General features: G+C 42.9%; 1 pseudogene; it reads right to left on the bottom strand.

Moving 5' to 3' along the window:
- LOC119309742 overlaps nt 1-11,557 on the bottom strand; it is a 41,158-nt pseudogene that overhangs the window by 14,367 nt on the left and 15,234 nt on the right.

Here is an 11,557-nt window from a genome sequence, read left to right as displayed (position 1 = left end):
GCCTCTCCCGCGCCGCCACCTGTCCTCCCCACATCGTCCCCGCGCTAGGCCCGCCCGAAGCCCAGCGGCGGCCCGCCCCGGGCCGATCTGGGCCCGAGGCCCCCACACCGCGCCGCCCGGCTCCCCGAGCCCTTCTCCCGCCAGCCCCGCCGCCGCCATGCCCCGACCTCGCCTCCCGTCGCCGTTCTCTGCTCCGGCGGGTCACCGGGGCCAGCCCTCGCCAGAGCCACCGCCGGCGACCACCTCCGTCTAGGTCGCGCCTCCCCGTCGCCCTTCTCCATCTTCTCTCTCTCTCTCTCTCTCTCAGATCTCTCTCTCTCCAGGAATCGCCATCGCTCGGAGCTCCCCGTCATCGCCCGGCCCTGCCGTCGCCGGAAATGGGTCCGGCCTCACCGGATCCGCCTCGATCCGGCTGGGCCCCTTGTCGCCTCGCCTTGGTCTTCACCGGCCTCCTCTGCCAACGGCGCCGCCGCCAGGGCTCCTGCCCGTGAGGAGCACGGGAGGAGGACAGTACCTCCAGCGCCGCGCCCGTGCGTGGGCCCCGTGGCCCGCATCCACCACGTGGGTCGCGGCCCAGCCCAGCTCCCTCTGCCCCCAGCCAGCCCAGCTCCAGCCGACCCGGGCCTGCAGCCCATGGTGAGCCCCCCCCCTAAATCTCGCCCGTGCGTAGAATAGTTATATTGCGCTTGCTCAATTTTTTTTGCATAAAACTGCTAAGTCCCGAAATAGTTACATTCTGGTGCTAACTTTGACCTGCTGTAACTCCATGCATATTGCTCCGTTTCATGCATATAATATGTCAAAATGTTCATCATGATGTGTTATTGACTTTGTTCCATTGTGCCATGTTCATTTGAGTTCATCTTCATGCCCTAATCATTGTTGCAAGAGTGCTATATGATGTTAACTGTTGTTTGTTAACAGAACTTGATGATTTGTCTTTTTCGTTGCATTTTGTGTGTGCATCCTATGAGCTTGATGTCAACATGTGTTTTGAACTATGTCATTCCATCTTTACTGTGGTGCCATCCATGTATTTTTGTGAGTCTTGTAGTGAGTGCATCGAGCTCGTGAAGTAGGGTACTTGCTGTTACTGTTTTCCTAGATTGAATCTGCTATATCATGATGCTATGTAAACCTGGTGCTACAAGTCATTCTATGCATAATCTGGAGATGTTCACTAAGGATGTTTTGTTATATATGTCATGCTCTATCCATTCATGCCCCTGGTTCCATTTATAGCCTGCTTTAGCCTGTTGTTATCCTGCTCTCAAATTTCTAAATAATGTTGCTGACAGCCTGTTAACATTAAGTTCAATGTTGCCATGATTGTTGTTAGTGATCCATGCACCCTATGTACTTTATATTGCCATGCTTAGCTTGATAAACATGTCTTCGTACTGGTTGTCACCTTTCCATTCCATGTATTACTCTGTGGTGAGTGGTACAAGCTCACCAACTTGCCTACTTATTGTTGTTCCTGCCATGTATGAATCTGTCATATCACTTGCTATGTTTACATGGGTGCCATCATATTTTCTGTGCCCTTTTGGCTCATGGTCAGTAAGGGACTTTTGTTAGATGCAATTAGTAGATTCATGCCATGCCTTTGTTTGCCATGATAAGTTCCTGTAACATGTTGTTTGATAGCTCTAAACATTGCAACCTGATGTTATTTCTGCTAAGCCTGAAACTGTTATTATTTGCAATCTTGCCATGTCTTTTTGAGCATGTTCTAGTCATTTCTGGAGATAGCTCAGTGTTCATGTTTTGTCATGCTTTACCTGTACTTCATGCCCATGCCTTTTTGTTTCACGTTGAGATGCTGTAGCATGTTGTTTTGATGCTTGCTAGATGCCTAGTTGCTGTTTTGGATAGCTTGTCCTTTAAACTTGTATTGTGTGTATGTGTTGAACCGTTGCTCCGTTTTGAGTGTGCTCTATATGAAACTTGCTTAGAATTGCATGTAGTTTCATATTATCATGTTGCATCCTTGTTTTGAGGTGTTTGCTTGATGTTTGGATGCATTTAGCATCAATGCCATGTTTAACTTGTTTTGCTCATATCTTCTAGGCCGTAGCTCCGAACTAAATAAACTTTATATGTAACTTGACTAGAATTTCGTGTAGACCATCTTGGTGCATTTTAACTTGCTGTTTAACAACTTGAACATAAGGTTTATTCAGATCTGGACCAATTTCGAAACCTGCATATGAGGACTTACCGGAATTGTTATATGTTGTTTCCGGCCTCATTTAAACTTGCTTTGATGTGTTGCTCTTGTATGCATCATCTCTTGCCATGAGTAGCCTCATCTAGATTTTTCATGCATCATGCTTGGTTGTGCATCATGTCTTGGTCATGTGTGGTGTGTTTACCATGTTGTGTGCTTCTTCTCGATAGTTCCCGTTTCGTTGCGATCGTGAGGATTCGTTCGTCTACGCTTGGCTCGGCTTCATCCGTTCGTCTTCTTCATGGACTCGTTCTTCTTCCTAGCAGGATTTCAGGCAAGATGACCGCTACCCTGGATCTCACTACTATCATTGCTATGCTAGTTGCTTCGTTCTATCGCTTTGCTGCGCTTCCTATCATTTGCTCTTCAAGCCTCCCAAACTACCTTGTCAGCCTCTAACCTTTTCACCCTTCCTAGCAAACCATTGCTTGGCTATGTTACTGCTTTGCTCAGCCTCTCTTATAGCGTTGCCAGTTGCAGGTGAAGTTGAAGATTGCTCCATGGTGGACAGGATTATGTTGGGATATCACAATATCTCTTATATTATTAATGCATCTATATATTTGGTAAAGGGTGGAAGGCTCAACCTTATGCCTGATGTTTTGTTCCACTCTTGCCGCCCTAGTTTCCGTCATATCGGTATTATGTTCCCGGATTTTGCGTCCCTAACGCAGTTGGGTGATTTATGGGACCCCCTTGACAGTTCGCCTTGAATAAAACTCCTCCAGCAAGGCCCAACATTGGTTTTACCATTTGCCTACCACATATCCCTTTCCCTTGGGAGTAATTAACCCAAGGGTCATCTTTATTTTAGCCCCCCCCGGGCCAGTGCTTCTCTAAGTGCTGGTCCGAACCGAGTAGACTGCGGGGTCCCCTCGGGGAAACTCGAGGTCTGGTTTTACTCGTAGGATGTCTCATTCGGTGTTGCCCTGAGAACGAGATATGTGCAGCTCCTATCGGGATTGTCGGCGCATCGGGCGGCTTTGCTGGTCTTGTTTTACCATTGTCGAAATGTCTTGTAACCGGGATTCCGAGACTGATCGGGTCTTCCTGGGAGAAGGAATATTCTTCGTTGATCGCGAGAGCTTATCATGGGCTAAGTTGGGACACCCCTGTAGGGTATAAACTTTCAAGAGCCGTGCCCGCGGTTATGTGGCAGATGGGAATTTGTTAATATCCGGTTGTAGATAACTTGACACCTGATCCGAATTAAAACGCATCAACCACGTGTGTAGCCGTGATGGTCTCTTCTCGGCGGAGTCCGGGAAGTGAACACGATCTTTGGGTTATGTTTGACGTAAGTAGGAGTTCAGGATCACCTCTTGATCATTGCTAGCTTCACGACCGTTCCGTTGCTTCTCTTCTCGCTCTTATTTGCGTATGTTAGCCACCATATGATGCTTAGTCGCTGTTGCAACCTCACCAATTTACCCCCTTCCTTTCCCATTAAGCGTTGCTAGTGTTGATACCCATGGTAATGGGATTGCTGAGTCTTCGTGGCTCACAGATTACTACAACAACAGTTGCAGGTACAGGTTATGCGATGATCATGATGCGAGAGCGATGTTTGCTTGTTTTTGGAGTTCTCTTTCTGCTTCTTCTTCGATCAGGGGATAGGTTCCAGGTCGGCAGCCTGGGCTAGCAGGGTGGATGTCATTTGAGCTTCTGTTTGTGTTTCATCCGTAGTCGGATGTTGATCTTATGGATGATGTATTGTTGTATTCGTGTGGCATGGTATGCCTCTTGTATGTATCCCCATCTATTATGTAATGTTGATGTAATGATATCCACCTTGCAAAAGCGTTTCAATATGCGGTTCTATCCTTGGTGGGACCTTCGAGTCTCTTTAGGATAGTACGTATCGCATATTGGGCGTGACACTTAATGCTAGAATGAAACCCGATCCTGCTTTTGCTACTTCACCTATCTGTGTTACTGATAAGGATTATGAATTCTCTATTGATCCTGATATCATTACTTTACTTGAATCAGATCCTTTTTATGGCCTTGAATCTGAAACTGTTGTGGCACATCTTACCAAGTTGAATGATATAGCCACCCTATTTACTCATGATGAGAAGTCTCGCTATTTATATATCCTTAAGATATTTCTGTTCTCATTAAAGGGTGATGCTAAGACTTGGTATAATTCTCTTGCTCCTGGTTGTGTGCGTAGTCCCTAGGATATGATTTATTACTTCTCTGCTAAATATTTCCCTACTCATAAGAAACAAGCTGCCTTGCGGGAAATATATAATTTTGTGCAAATTAAAGAAGAGAGTCTCCCACAAGCTTGGGGATGTTTCTCCGGTTACTTAATGCTTTGCCTGATCATCCTCTTAAGAAAAATGAAATACTTGATATCTTTTATAATGGACTAATCGATGCTTCCAAGGACTACTTAGATAGTTGTGCTGGTTGTGTTTTCAGGGAAAGAACAGTCGACGAAGATGAAATACTATTGAATAATATTATGACTAATGAAAATAATTGGACTCTCCCCGAGCCAGTTCCTTAAGTAATTCCTGAACCAATTGAGCCAACTCCTGAGCCTATTCCTAAACCCACTCCGAAGAAGAGAGGTGTTTTATTTCTCAGTCCTGAAGATATGCAAGAGGCAAAGAAATCAATGAAAGAAAAAGGTATTAAAGCTGAAGATGTTAAGAATTTACCTCCTATTGAAGAAATACATGGTCTTAATTTACCGCCTGAAGAACCACATTGTCTTGATAACCCGACACAGGTAGTAAAGGTAAATTCTCTCTATAGATATGATAAAGTTGAAATACCCTCTACTAAATTTCATAGCCCATGCTTAGATGAATTTGATGACTTTATGGCTAGACAAGAAAGTTTTAATGCTTATGTTGGTAGAGAGTTAAAGAATAATGCTTTTGAGATAGGACACGTAGGTGATAATCTGGCTAGAGTTAAAGATGAACTTCACCGCGTTAGCAAATATGCTTCTATGGTTGCTACTCAAGCTGAGCAAGTACTCAAAGCTTAAAATGATTTGCTTGATGAATTGAATAATAAAAATGACTTTGCTGTTAGAGTGGCTACTAGAACTGGTAGAATGACTCAGGAACCTTTGTATCCTGAAGGCCCCCTTAAGAGAATCGAGCAAGATTCTCAGAGAAATAATTTAGAGGCACCTAGTTCTTCTAAGAAGAAGAAAAAGAAAGATGATAGGACTTTGCATGCTTCTAATGAACCTACTGTAGGCACACCTGAGAATCCCAATGATATTTCTATCTCTGATGCTGAAACACAATCAGGTGATGAACATGAACCTAGTGATAATGTTAATGATAATGTTCATGTTGATGCTCAACCTAGCAAAAACAATGATGTAGAGATTGAACCTGCTGTTGATCTTGATAACCCACCATCAAAGAATCAACGTTATGACAAGAGATATTTTGTTGCTAGGAAGCACGGTAAAGAAAGAGAACCATGGGTTCAGAAACCCATGCCCTTTCCTCCTAAACCATCTAAGTCAAAGGATGATGAGGATTTTGAGCGCTTTACTGAAATGATTAGACCTATTTTCTTACGTATGCGCTTAACTGATATGCTTAAAGTAAATCCTTATGCTAAATATATGAAGGATACCATCACAAATAAAAGAAAGATACCGGAAGCTGAAATTTCCACCATGCTTGCTAATTACACTTTTAAGGGTGGAATACCAAAGAAACTTGGAGATCCGGGTGTACCAACTATACCATGCTCTATTAAAAGATATTATGTTAGAACTGCTTTATGTGATCTTGGAGCCGGTGTTAGTGTTATGCCTCTCTTTATATCGTAGACTTGAATTGAATAAGTTGACACCTACTGAAATATCTTTGCAAATGGCTGAAAAATCAACTGCTATACCTGTCGGTATTTGTGAGGATGTGCCTGTTGTGGTTGCAAATGTCACTATCTTAACGGACTTTGTTATTCTTGATATTCCCGAGGACGATAGTATGTCTATTATCCTTGGTAGACCTTTTCTTAGTACTGCAGGGGCTGTTATTGATTGCAACAAAGGCAATGCCACTTTTCATGTTAATGATAATGAGCATACGGTACACTTTTCGAGGAAACAATCTCAAGTTCATAGCATCAATTCTATTGAAAAAGTTCCAACTATCATTTTTGGAGGTTTTGAATTTCCTCTTCCTACTATCAAGAAAAAGTATGATATTCTTATTGTTGGGGATTTCCATATCCCCGTTGAGGTAACTTAGTGCTATTCGAAATTTCTCCAGTTCCGTGTTATTCGGAATGAGTTTGTTAACAAGGCTTGATCAACCTTGTTAGTGGATTCATTTTGATGATCACGAGATGGATGAAACTAGAAGGCACAACCTTCTGTACCCTCTTTTTACTTTTTGTTATTTAGAATAAATAAAGCAAAAATAGTATTATCTGCCTGTTTTCTGAATTGTCCGTGCATTAAAAAAATAGTCCGAAAATAAAAGTGCTCCAAATGCCCTGCAAATTTAGTATGATTTTTTCTGGAATATTTGAGGATTTTAGGCACTGAAACACTGCAGGAGGGCCAAGCACCAGGCCACAAGAGAGGAGGGTGCGCCCCCCTGTAGGGCGCGTCCCCCTATCTCGTGGGCCCCTGGTGGCTCCCCTCCACTTATGCCAGCACCCACACACTTCATCTTCTACCCAAAAAAATCCCCATCCAGCTCAAGCCCGAGTTCTAGCTCGTTTTGCTGCGATTTTCGATCTCTTAGCTCAAAGCTCCATTCGCAAAACTGCTCTGGGAGATTGTTGCTTGATACGTGACTCCTCCGTTGGTCCAATTAGTTTTTGTTCTAGTGCTTTATTCATTGCAAATTTGTGCTGCATAGGTGACCATGTTCTTGAGCTTGCATGTTAAAATTTTAAGGTCCCAAGCGATTCCAATGCATGATATAGGCTCTAGGCACTTGTAGGAGTAGTTGCTATCAATCTTGTTTAGTTTTATCCACTTTTATTTTGAAGTTACTAAAATTTCAGAAATTTTCAGAAAAAGAAATATGCTTAGAAGAATGTACCAAGGTGGTTCCTCAGCAAAGAAAGGGCCCAGGATTGCTATACGTGAACAAGATGTTAATTTGCCAAGGGACGCAAATGTACGGGCTTGCGAGTGGCCATCCGATGATTTTATGGTCGAAGCAGGCTTCAAGGAGGAATTTGACGTGTATGTGCGTAATGCCGAGCTGGAGGACTTCTTACAAGATAAGTGTCCTCAATATTATCAATTGACTGATTCCTTTGTGCGGAGGTTCAAATATATTTCTTCGCGTAATTCTCCTAGTGTTATGTTTGATATTTATGATACATCTTATACCATGGATTTAGAGGATTTTACAACTGCTTGCAAACTCCCGTAGTGGGGTAATATTAATGGTCCTCCCAAATCTGAAGTTAGAAATTTTCTTGCTAGTATTACTGTGGGAGAATCTAGGGACATAACACAAGCTACCATAGGAAGCATTCATTTTCCTGCTATACATTACTTTGCTCTCTTTATTGGTAGATGCATTAACGGTAAGGACGAAGTATGTCACATGTGTGCCCCTGATCTTTGTGTCCTCAAGAGTGCTGTATCAGGATATAGAGGTTATAACTTGGGGGCAATAGTTGCACGTAGGTTGCAGAATAATAGTAGAAGGGGTAATTTCTTTGGAGGAATTTATGCAACCCGTGTGGCTAATTTTCTTAATATAGCACCACGAGAGGGGGATATGATTGTACCTCCTGTTTATTTGGATAAAGAAGCTATGTTTGATCATAATTTTCTTGAGAGGAATGAACAATTCCTCCATTATCGACTAATCTATGATAGACGCAACGTCGTCCCTGTTACTCTTCCTGCTCCCTACCTTTTTGATTATCATACAAAAGGAAGATATGTCGTCACCAGGGAAGAAGCCATTGAATATGAGAGGGGAATGGAGGCAGCTCGCCAACACGCTGCTGCTCAGGAGGCGGTTTCCTTTTCATCTTAGTACTACCCCAGTTTCACTTATGGATATTAGCCAGGCGGTCACTGGTATTAGACCAACTTAGGCCAAAAGGCTAAGCTTGGGGGAGTACGTATTTCTCACCGACTTTACATTCATATTCACACACTAGTCGTCGGTGCTCATACTCTTTCATTGTATTATCCATGTTAGTTTAAATTTCTTTTTCTAGCTTTCTTCTTGTGTGTATGTTAAACCTTAAGAAAAAACAAAAAATTAGTTAGTTTAATTTCCCTGATTGTAGTAGAAATTAAAATGAAAACCCAAAAAGATTTCTAGTTCTTCTTTTACTTGTTGGGAGCTTTCCCGTGTAAATAGTTTTATTTTCTTTTCTTTCTTTTGGGGGTTGAGAAGACCATATTGAAAATGCTTAGTGGCTCTTTTATGCATGATTGTTTATTTATGTAGAGCCCATATTACTTGTCTTCTCTCTTGAGTTGAATGCTTGCAGATTCCAGCTTAGTCCAATGCACATGCACTCTTATTATTATACACATCGTTCGGTCGTGCAAGTGAAAGGCAATAATGATGATATATGATGGACTTATTGGGATGAGAAAAGTTGGTATGAACTCGACCTCTTTTGTTTTTGTAAATGTGATGATTCATCGTTCCTGAGTCAGCCATTATGAAGTAAACATATTTGCAATGAAATTTAGAGATTATAGTTGCTTGTGCCATGCTTGATTAGCTATGAGTTATAATGGTTTACCTTGCGTGCCAACATGCTATTAGAATGATTATGATGTGGTATGATGGGATGGTTTCCTCCTTTGAATGTATTAAGTGACTCGACTTGGCACATGTTCACGCATGTAGTTGAATCAAATCAACATAGCCTTCATGATATTTATGTTCATGGTGGATTATATCCTACTCATGCTTGTATTCGGTGTGAATTAATTTTAATGCATGCTTACAACTGTTGTCGCTCTCTCAGTTGGTCGCTTCCCAGTCTTTTGCTAGCCTTCACTTGTACTAAGCAGGAATACTGCTTGTGCATCCAAACTCCTTAAACCCCAAAGTTTAGTCAGTCCGCTGGAGAGCACACTGTCATTTGCATTCATTATTATTGGTTTATATTGGGTATGACTTGACTGGATCTCTTTTACCATGAATTACAATGTTTAGTCAGTCCTTGATCTTTAAAGGTGCTCTGCATTTATGTTTTGCGGTCTCAGAAAGGGCTAGCGAGATACCATTTTGTTATATCATGTTATGATTATTGTGAGAAAGTGTTATCATCCGAGTTTTATTATTATGACTCGCTAGCTGATTATGCTATTGATATGAGTAATTGTGAGACCTATGTGTTATTGTGAGTATGGTTAGTTCATAATATTTGCTGAAACTTGAATGCTGGCTTTTCATGTTTGCAACAACAAGAGCAAACAGAGTTTGTAAAAGTTTTTCTTTATCACTTTCAGTTTGTCAACTGAATTGCTTGAGGACAAGCAAATGCTTAAGCTTGGGGGAGTTGATACGTCTCCAACGTATCTACTTTTCCAAACACTTTTGCCCTTGTTTTGGACTCTAACTTGCATGATTTGAATGAAACTAACCCGGACTAACGCTGTTTTCAGCAGAACTGCCATGATGTTGTTTTATGTGTAGAAAAGAAAAGTTCTCGGAATATCCTGGAAATCCACGGTGGCACTTTTCAGAATTAATAAGAATTTTTGGCGAAAGAATCAAGGTCAGGGGGCCCACGGGCTGTCCACGAGACAGGGGGCGCCCCCTAGGGCGCGCCCTCCTATCTCGTGGGCCCCCTGGACCTCCTCCGACCTCAACTCCAACTCCATATATACCGTCTCGGGGAGAAAAAAATAAGGGAGAAAGTTTCATCGTGTTTCATGACACAGAGCCGCCGCCAAGCCCTAATCTCTCTCGGGAGGGCTGATCTGGAGTCCGTCCGGGGCTCCGGAGAGGGGAATTCGTCGCCGTCGTCATCATCAACCATCCTCCATCACCAATTTCATGATGCTCACCGCCGTGCGTGAGTAATTCCATCGTAGGCTGGCTGGATGGTGATGGGTTGGATGAGATTTACCATGTAATCAAGTTAGTTTTGTTAGGGTTTGATCCCTAGTATCCACTATGTTCTGAGATTGATGTTGCTATGACTTTGCTATGCTTAATGCTTGTCACTAGGGCCCGAGTGCCATGATTTTAGATCTGAACCTATTATGTATTCATGAATATATGTGTGTTCTTGATCCTATCTTGCATGTCTATAGTCACCTATTATGTGTTATGATCCGACAACCCCGAAGTAACAATAATCGGGATACTTCTCGGTGATGACCGTAGTTTGAGGAGTTCATGTATTCACTATGTATTAATGCTTTGGTCCGGTTCTCTATTAAAAGGAGGCCTTAATATCCCTTAGTTTCCGTAAGGACCCCGCTGAACACGGGAGGGTAGGACAAAAGATGTCATGCAAGTTCTTTTCCATAAGCACGTATGACTATTTACGGAATACATGCCTAAATAACATTGATGAATTGGAGGTAGTTCTATATCACCCTATGTTATAACTATTGCATGAGGAATCACATCCGGCATAATTATCCATCACTGATCCATTGCCTACAAGCTTTTCACATATTGTTCTTCGCTTATTTACTTTTCCGTTGTTACTGTTACAATTACTACAAAAACCCAAAAACATTTACCTTTACTGTTGCTACCGTCACTGTTATTATCATACCACTTTTGCTACTAAACACTTTGCTGCAGATACTAAGTTATCCAGGTGTGGTTGAATTGACAACTCAACTGCTAATACTCAAGAATATTCTTTGGCTCCCCTTGTGTCAAATCAATAAATATGGGTTGTACTTCACCCTCGAAAGCTGTTGCAATCCCCTGCACTTGTGGGTTATCACGGTGGTGAACATGGAGGGCTTGGGGGGCGCTTGGGTTTGTGAGCAGCGTCAGGCCGATGGTTTTAAGTAGGTTAGAGTTGGGGCTCGCAACGATGAGACTAAGGACGACAATGTTCTAGGGCGACCCTGCTGCCCTCATTAACCATGTGTGCTTGCTGACGATGTCATATGGTGGTGGGAACACTAGTAGAAAAAGGGCCTACAGTCCCGGTTGGTGAGGGCCTTTAGTCCCGGTTCATGAACCGGGACTAAAGGTTCGGTACTAACGCCCTGACCCTTTAGTCCTGGTTCAATCCAGAACCGGGACAGATGGGCCTCCACGTGGCCTGTCGCTGAGCCCAGGCAGGAGGGCCTTTGGTCCCGGTTGGTGGTACCAACCGGGACCAATAGGCATCCACGCGTCAGCATTTCTGTGGCTGGGG

Source organism: Triticum dicoccoides, chromosome 5B (assembly GCF_002162155.2).
Source record: "Triticum dicoccoides isolate Atlit2015 ecotype Zavitan chromosome 5B, WEW_v2.0, whole genome shotgun sequence".
In the NCBI taxonomy this organism is placed as follows: domain Eukaryota; kingdom Viridiplantae; phylum Streptophyta; class Magnoliopsida; order Poales; family Poaceae; genus Triticum; species Triticum dicoccoides.
This window is presented reverse-complemented; position numbering and strand designations above follow the sequence as displayed.